Source organism: Electrophorus electricus, chromosome 1 (genome assembly GCF_041902795.1).
Source record: "Electrophorus electricus isolate QZ-2024a chromosome 1, ASM4190279v1, whole genome shotgun sequence".
In the NCBI taxonomy this organism is placed as follows: Eukaryota; Metazoa; Chordata; class Actinopteri; order Gymnotiformes; family Gymnotidae; genus Electrophorus; species Electrophorus electricus.
The window spans coordinates 5,734,780-5,743,720 of NC_137497.1; positions in this window are offsets into that span (position 1 = coordinate 5,734,780).

Consider the following 8,941-nt stretch of genomic DNA (forward strand, 5'->3'; position numbering starts at 1 on the left):
ATCGCTTTTACAATAACGATAACATTTGTGTTTAGCTAGCTAGCTATTGTCATTAATAGCTCAGTGAGACGTTTCTAATGTTATTTCCCATAATGATCCAGCACACTTTCCAAACACTTACCAGTCGGAATTCCCAATTCTGATTGCTGGTTCAGGTTGTTTGTTGCTCTCTGGTGCAGCTTTTTCTGTCTGTCTCAAATCTAAATGGTTGAATTTCGCTGTTATGACATATTGTCACTGCAGATTCATCATCTTCATCAAATTCAAAAATATCTTCGCAATCTGTGAATTTTGCAGTGCTGGTTCTTCAGTCCACGTCAGTCATAATGGTGTTTGATGCAGACGTTGTTCACGGTTGTTCACTATTGTCCACCAGTGACGTCACTTTGCAACTTTGTGGAATTTCTGGAGCGACATCAGGGTTTTCCGTCAATTTATATGAATTTCTAAGCATACTTATAAATATGCATAGGTAAAATTACAGTTCTATGATATTAAAATGGTATTTAACCTTTAAACCTGCTAAAAACTTGTGCATTGTTCTAAAGCATCTATAATATTTACTAGCAAAAACATAAAGACTCAAAAAGACTACGCAATTAATGAGTGCTTCTAGCAAGGTTCTGTGTGCTGTTGCAGAGCTGTTTTTTGAAATATCCAGTAGATAGTTTGTTATTGCAGTCAAAGTCACTGTACAGTCCATAGTGAGATGAAATGACGTTTAACTTGATTTACAATATGATTTGGATTAAGTTGTGACTAGATTCCCACAACCAGACAAAATCATTGCCATCATTCCACATCAGCATGTAAGCCAGATTAAAGTAGTAAATGTGGGTCATAACTGGGCCATCACTCATTTGCTGTCTGGGTGGGAAGCTGGAAAAAACAATGGAACAAAAGCCAAACAGCAGGCTCAATTAGGACTTAACACTAACAAGACCTGGAGAACTATTTGGGGAACTTCCCCAACTACAAAAAAAAAACAAAAAACAAAACATAGCCCAAGAACCACCACTCTCCATGTTACCAATCCAGCACAGTAACACTAACATTAATCTGACCTCCTGTTCACAATAGTGCTTTTTACAACATATGTTTTCACAAAGCAGCTTTACAAATGTCTGTCCAAGTCCAATCCCCCAGTGAGTTCAAGGGTGATGTGAGTTCATCACCACACTGCATCTCCCATTCTCCACAGAAGCACCAGGATACGAAATACAATGATTAGCAATTTCTCTCTCAAAATAGAAAGGTTTTATACAGTCTCTTGTTTTCCTGAAACATATTTATCATGTGTGCTATTATCCAATCAGTTAAGCAGTGAAGCACTACAGGTTAGGGCCATAAACTAGGAGGATACATGCTGGTTAACTCCAGCATTAACACTAACATTACTGAACTTTCTCAGTTCTGAGGATATTTCTCAGTTCTAAGGACTTACCAACTACCAAAGGACCATCAGCCAGTTTTTATTATGTAATTGCCTGATAGAGAAGCAATGAAGTTGATGCTGTACTGTGCATTTAGAAAGAAGCCTTATATTTCCTGGGTGTGATTGTATATATGTGTGTCATCACAATAAATCACAATACATCTATTTCTCTCTCTCTCTCTCTCTCTCTCTCTCTCTCTCTCTCTCTCTCTCTAAGTATAACACAATATTTCTGTAGAAATATAAGCGCCATTACACATGAATTAGATAGTGAAGCACTACAGGTTAGTAGCCATAAACTAGGAGACTGCATTCCGGTCAACTCCAGCATTGTTAGGGTTAAATTTTGGTGGCGGAGCCTGAAGTGCCCCTCACAGTGCTTTCTAACACCTCATTCTGCTTATGAAGGACTGCATACATAGCTGAGGTGATGAATCAGATGTTGTAGCACATGTTCACCTCTAGATGGCACACCAAAGCAGCATTTGTTTATTTCTGCATTACTGCTTACTGTGCACAAGACCATAACATTTTCTGCTAATAATATAAGACACTTATGAGTCTAAAAACATTCAGATTCCTGAGCAAGAAAATAAAATTCACATATACATACAAAATGTGTTTTTTAAATACATTTGAGAGTGTATATTTCACCAAGGCTGAATTTGTATATTTCTGCATAACATCTTTGTTTACAAAACCTGCAGATGGTCAGGCTGTAGTAACATACACATATGGTAAATATCACATTCAGGGTCACCACTAGATGGCGTGCCAAGGCTGTATTTGAATATTTCTGCATTAAGTCTTTGTTTACAAAACCTTAACTATTCCATCTGCAGAGGGTCAGGCTGTAGTAATACTCACAGCTCTAACCCCAGCTGGAGAGGGTCAGGTTGGTAGTCAGATCAATGAGACAAATCTGAAGGAAAAGGATAGGTTGAACTCTGACAATTGATTGTTGTGATGAATGGTAATCCATGGTTAATGGTGAGAAGTTTACATGAAATGTTTTAGCCAGAAATTCATATTAATTCTTACAGTTCCTTTATGTTTACTGTTGCTGCTTCAGCCAGTACTCATTTTTAGAAGATCATCCTTTGCTTATGAATATGAATCTCCAGCTTTTTGGATTTGGGACCACACTCATCACATACAGTATATATCACACTACCCCAAAGATCAGTGTAATGTTCAATCAACTTTAGTTCACTTAGGTTTCTGCAGTGCTTTTACAACAGACGTTGTCTTAAAGCAGCTTTAGACCCAACCCAGTTGAAGCTCTAAAGGGCCAAAGTCGTTTAGGTCTAGATGTTTAAAAAGTGACTGCCATAAAAATTATGTAGGATCGTATAAAGAAGAAACCTTGGGAAGAGTCCAACTTTGCAAGGAAAACCCATCCTTCGTTGCACGACACGCACACATCATGTTCCTGTCTGTAATTCTGAGCACTGTTACCTATTCATATCTTCTTGGTCTACTGTTTGTTGTGTGAGTTGTTCAGTATTTCATTATCTTTGCAGTGTTCCAGTGATTCCATATATTTCCCAGTTCTTAAAGATGAAGATGTCAGTGAATATCTAAATAGTTTTATTATTTTATGCATGAAATCCATTACATAAGTAATTCCTGCAAAAATGATGTGCTATTCCACTTCTGGTCTGTCCATTTCAGTACTAGAATGCATAGATGCATCATTAAGTCATTGTTGATCATGGTTGTACCTGCACTTTGCAGAACCCTTCAGCACATCATACATGAACAGCTGAATTACTGTAGTTGATGTAAGATGAAGGCAACTTCACTTTGTACATGATCTGGAATTTTATATGAAACACAGTCATAGAGATTATTATGAAATGTCTCTATATTTAAGCAGCTTTGGTATTACATTTGTTCAAAAATTGTACACTTGTCTTTGTCCAATATATATTCAGTTACAAAGGCCTGACATATTTGGTCTCTATTTTCTGCCTTTCAGATCTATACACTGTGTTATTTATATACTGGTATATGACATTTTTTTCAGTAGTGCGAGATGCACTCAGGGATATTTTAACCACAGAGATGTGGGAACTTCTGTTCAATTCTGTTCTTAGTTCAGCTGCAAGCTGAGACAATGTTGCCAGAGGTCACAGTTGAATGAGATCAGTAACACAGATCAGTCACAGATCAGACACCAACATGCACACACAGCTACAGATGTTTCCATCACACCATGCTGTGGATGAAAATGCCTAAAAGTGCAGAGCTAAAAGTATAGTTCTATGATATTAAAATGGTATTTAGTTAATGGAATATTTGTGATTCTGATTAATTACAAAAACATTGCAGATGAATCTGTACATTCTCACTATAGTCCACAAACTTGCATTCACAGGACACACATCACTTAAATTCACTTATTGTGTAGAGAATTCTGCCACTAGCAGAATAAGCCACATCACTACTTTGTGCAAAGACAAACTGCACATGCACACATGCCTACAGATCTGGTTCCATCACACAGTGCTTTGGACAAAAACGTATACAAGACCACAGCTAAATTACAGTTATGTGTTTAATCTTAATATGGTAATTAATTAATGGAATATTTGTGATTTTGATTCATTAGAAAAATCTTGCAGATGAATCCATGCACTCTCACTACAGTCCACAAATTTGCATTAACAAGATGCACATCGCTTCAACTGCCTTACTGCGCACAGAATTGCACCACTTTGAATTCCACAGTAAACTGCTACTGTAAGCACAGAACATGACAGCATAAGGTGATGTATTGAAAAAGGGAGAATATAAGTAAAACTAAAACTAATCCAAAAAATTCAAAAAGTGGAATTTAAGTTCATCCTCATGCAGGAACATTTTACCTTTTTTATGTAAAAAGTTCTTCTTTATCCAGGAACAGAACAGTTGTACAGTTAGTACCACCAACATTATTAAGTGCTGGTGGTATAAGCATAATGTGGTTAGAGTGTAAGAGGTGCTAGCATTATTCATATGTTTTTATAGCTGCATTGTGAGTCGCAGAGAAAACATGGTAGCTTTCTCCCTATGACAGTGGGAGTTATCATGTAATAGGGGCTGATAGTTGATGGTTATTGTTTCTAACTAACACTGTGGTAATTAATTGCAAATAAATAAATGCACACAATGAATCAATGAACATATGCAAATAAACAAGTTTTGTGAGAACTAAATACTTTCACATTCTAAAGAGTTCCTTATGAAACCCAAAACAATAAGAGAAGAGATTTTTTTTAAAAGGTTTATGCCAAAGACAGGCCCTATTTCACCAGAAGACACTCTCAGGTCATGTGAAGGCTTGTTTTAACAGAGCTCCTCAAATGAATGTCTGTGATCAGTCAACAGAAAATGGGTTGGAAAAAAGCAGGGGGTATCTAGAGAGAACAGCACGCAGTAGTTGTTGATGTAGGATATGTGAAATAAAACAGAGGATCCATGCAGAGGTTGGAAACTATTCCTAGTGCAGTGCAATAAGAGCAGAGAGAACGGCTGCTAGTGTAACAGCAGACAGGAAGGTGGTTTTACCTCAGGCTAGGATGATGCTATGATATAACAAACCCACTGTTTGCTGTTTATGTGCAGGCGAACTACTTGCACACAGACAGACACGCCCATATACCCTCACACCTGTTTCCATCACATGGTTTGCTATAAAAATATAGCATGACTGGATGTTTAAAAAATTGCTAAAATATTGACAGGGATTCTGAAGCATTGCAAGTGAATCTGGTCTCTCCCAGTACAAACAATAGACACTTTTCATGTGTTTTTTTTTTGTGTGTATGAAAATAATGCTTGGTTTACAAGTTCTCTGTTACTGAAACATAACGATAAACATTTCAACAAACACGTGAGTAGTGTGTGAGTGTCATCCATGTGTGTGTTCTGATCCCCTTGCTGTTGATGAAGGCCAGTGCCTCATCTCTTCTGTGGACCCTCAGGATTGGCATAACCAGGCTGAACACGCCTCAGTGCATGATGGAGTTTGGATCACATCCCAGTGCTGAACACGTTGCAGTCCATAATGAGATTTAGATAAGTAATACATCTGATGCAAAAATACTTTACATCTCTCCTAAGACATCTGCTGGATGATAAAATCACTATACTGGCTTTAACTCAGTCAAATGTGTTCATGAGATGCCTTGAGCTTACCCAGACCAGAGGGCAATACTTATCATTAACATTAATCATTAATGTAGTTTCTTCAAATGTATCGCCTACAAGCGCAAAGTGGACCAGTGCTAAGGAGCGACTCCCACCACACGAGGCAGGAGACCATGTGTGTGGTGATTAAAGACAGCCAGGCACACAGGTCTGCTGTACGGGTACGTGGGTCCATACACCATCATCCACCGTATTAACAAGGTCACCTGTGGGGTTGGCTTACCGGGGAGCAGTCATGCATTTTCGGCTTTCCAAATCTCTGCCCTGAAGCTCATGATCCCAGGATGAGAGCAGTGTTGCTGCCATATATACACACACACACACACACACACACAAACACACACACACACACACACACACACACACACACACATACACACAAACACACACACACAAACACACACACACACACACACACACACACACACACACACACACACACACACACACACACACACATACACACACACACAGAAACAGAGAGAGTCCCTCCTTTATCCAGTACTTTCTAACACACCTCATTCTGCTCATGAAGGAATGCATACATAGCCGAGGTGCTGAATCAGATGTTGTAGCACATAGTCACCACTAGATGGAGTGCCAAGACTGGATTTGAATATTTCTGCATTACGTTTTTGTTTACTATATACAAGACCTTAACTATTTCACCTGCAGAGGATCAGACTGTGGTAGTATTAACAGCTCTAACGGTGACTGGCAAGGGTCAAGTTGACAGTCATCTTACAGAGCCAAACCTGAAGGAAAAGGAAATGTTGGATGGAGAAAAGGGAGTATGGTGGTGAATGGTAATCAGATTAATGTATAATACCTGCAGAAACAGTGTTTAAACAGATTGTGTATGAGCTATTAAGGTTGAAGACGATTGATATGAGAGGAAAAAATAAATTTCTCTGGACTCTTTTGGATATATAAATGGATGATGTATACCTAATTTACAGATGTAAATTGTATCGTTAATTGTTAATGTATAGAGTGAAGGTAGTCTGGGTCCTCCGGTGGATATTGTTTGTGAGGATTTTTTGATGACGTGTTTGTACTGAATTGAATTTTCTCAGTAAAGTCAATTTAAAAGATGTAATCAGATTAATGTTGAGTAGACAGCATGAAATGTTTTAGCTAATAGGAACTCCTATTAATTATTACAGTTCATTTAAGTTTGTTTCTGCTGCTTCCTTATCAGTCTGTCATCATTTTTAGATCATCATCATGTTCCTGAATAAACATGATTCTCTACAGCTCCTTGGATTTGTGACCACTCTTGTTAGTAATTACTGCACCCATCACATACTGCAAATAACACAAATGATCTTAAAATTATTTACTATTCCACTTATTGTCTGTACATTTCAGTACTAAGACCACATAGATCTATCATTAAGTACTTATGGGTGACAGTTAAACTTACACTTTGCAGAACCCTTCAGTACATTATACATGAACAGCTGAATTACTCTAGTTGATGGTAAATGAAGACTAATTTACTTTGTACATGGTCCAGAATGGTATATGAAACAGCCATACAGATTATAATATGTGTCCATACTTACGCAACTAAGATATTTAAAAAATGTTTTTGTTTTTCCAAGCTCTATACCTGGGTACACTTGTCAGTTTTCAGCCTTTACATCAGCAAAAACCTGAAATATCTGTAAACCTTTCAGATAAACACACTGTCATTTATAACAATTGTATTTGTCTTTTTTCAGTAGTGTGAGATGAACTCTGAGGTTTTTTACCACAGAGATGTGAGAACACCTGTTCTGTTCTTAGTTTAGTCACAAGCTAAGGAACCTTTGTCATAGGTCACAACTGAATATCAACCACCAACCTGGTTTATAAAGAGATCAGTCACCGGGGTAAGAGTGGAAGTTAGAATGAGACTTAGTAAAATTACATATGTTCTGTAAAATTTTAGTACTGCTGGAAAGTAACACAGTTTAATAGCTATTCTATAATTATTTTCTAGCACTCAAGTTGTAACAAAATGCTGTAGGTATGCTAATGTAGTTTATCTAGCTGTATTGATTCATGTAGCAAAATGATTCATGTAGCACCTTTTACAATACAAATGATTACAAAGCAGCTTTACAAATATATGGGTCCAGATAAATTAATGCATGAAACAAAGCAAATGGTGCAGATTATATACAACAAGTGTACTGCAGTGTCTGAAATAAAGCTTGAACAGTAAACCTGCACAGTTTATTTCTGTGACTGGCTATAGAAAGAGGTGTGGTTAGTGTGTGTGGTGAAAATGGTGTGTGTTTATCATGCAGCAAGGAATGAGTGAAAATGGGTCACAATCTTTTTTTTGGAGACCACAAAGACCATGATGTACTAAAGCCACACCAATGCATGTCGCCAAAACTCGTTGTTAATCATATTTGAAAATATGAAGATGATATAATTAAGTAAAATATTATAATTTTGTTCAACAACTTTAGGGTTAGAGTTAGCTTTCATATTCTGTCCTATTATTACTATAAGAGATATAGAACTGAATCTATTACAACAGAAGTGATCTGGGATTGACACTTGGAGTAAAACTGCCTCAAACAGGTATGTGGGCAGGTGTTCACAGTACAAAGTTGGTGTAAATATTGCCTTATTTTGTTTTTTTTATGTAATGTCAGGATAACTTGATAAGTTTTCAGTAAAAATGTTTCAATGTATGTTTGATGGCCCGAGTACCACAGGACAAGGAGCAGGATGGATAGACCTCTCTCAACGCAGACAGACACAAACATGAACGAGAAGTAATAAACATTAATGCACTCACATTTTACAGTCCAGTGAACATAGACACAGGCAGAAACATGAATGATTCCAACCAGTAAATGCATACTAACATGACCGTGAACCACACACACACACACACACACACACACACACACACACACACACACACACACGAACAAACGAAGAATGGGGTGCAGGTGTGTGCTAAAAGGCGGGCAAGGTTACAAACAAGACACAAGTCACAACTAACAGTGAACTCGCACTGCACGTGGCGGGCCATACTACGTGATCAGTGGGAAGTGGACCATACAGTGACAGTATGTTTATATATAAACATACTCCAGGTGAGCAACAGTGCAGGTGAGTAACTGCAGTGTACTGCAGTAAAAGGTGTACAAATATTCACAATTGTAGTGAAGTACACAAGGTTTCCAGGGAAACAGGATGTTCAGACAGAGGTCCAAATTTATGACGTTACTAATTATCAATTTAAACAATCTAAATTTAATTAACTCAACACCCTGGTGTCACTGAATGTTACAAAATATGAGC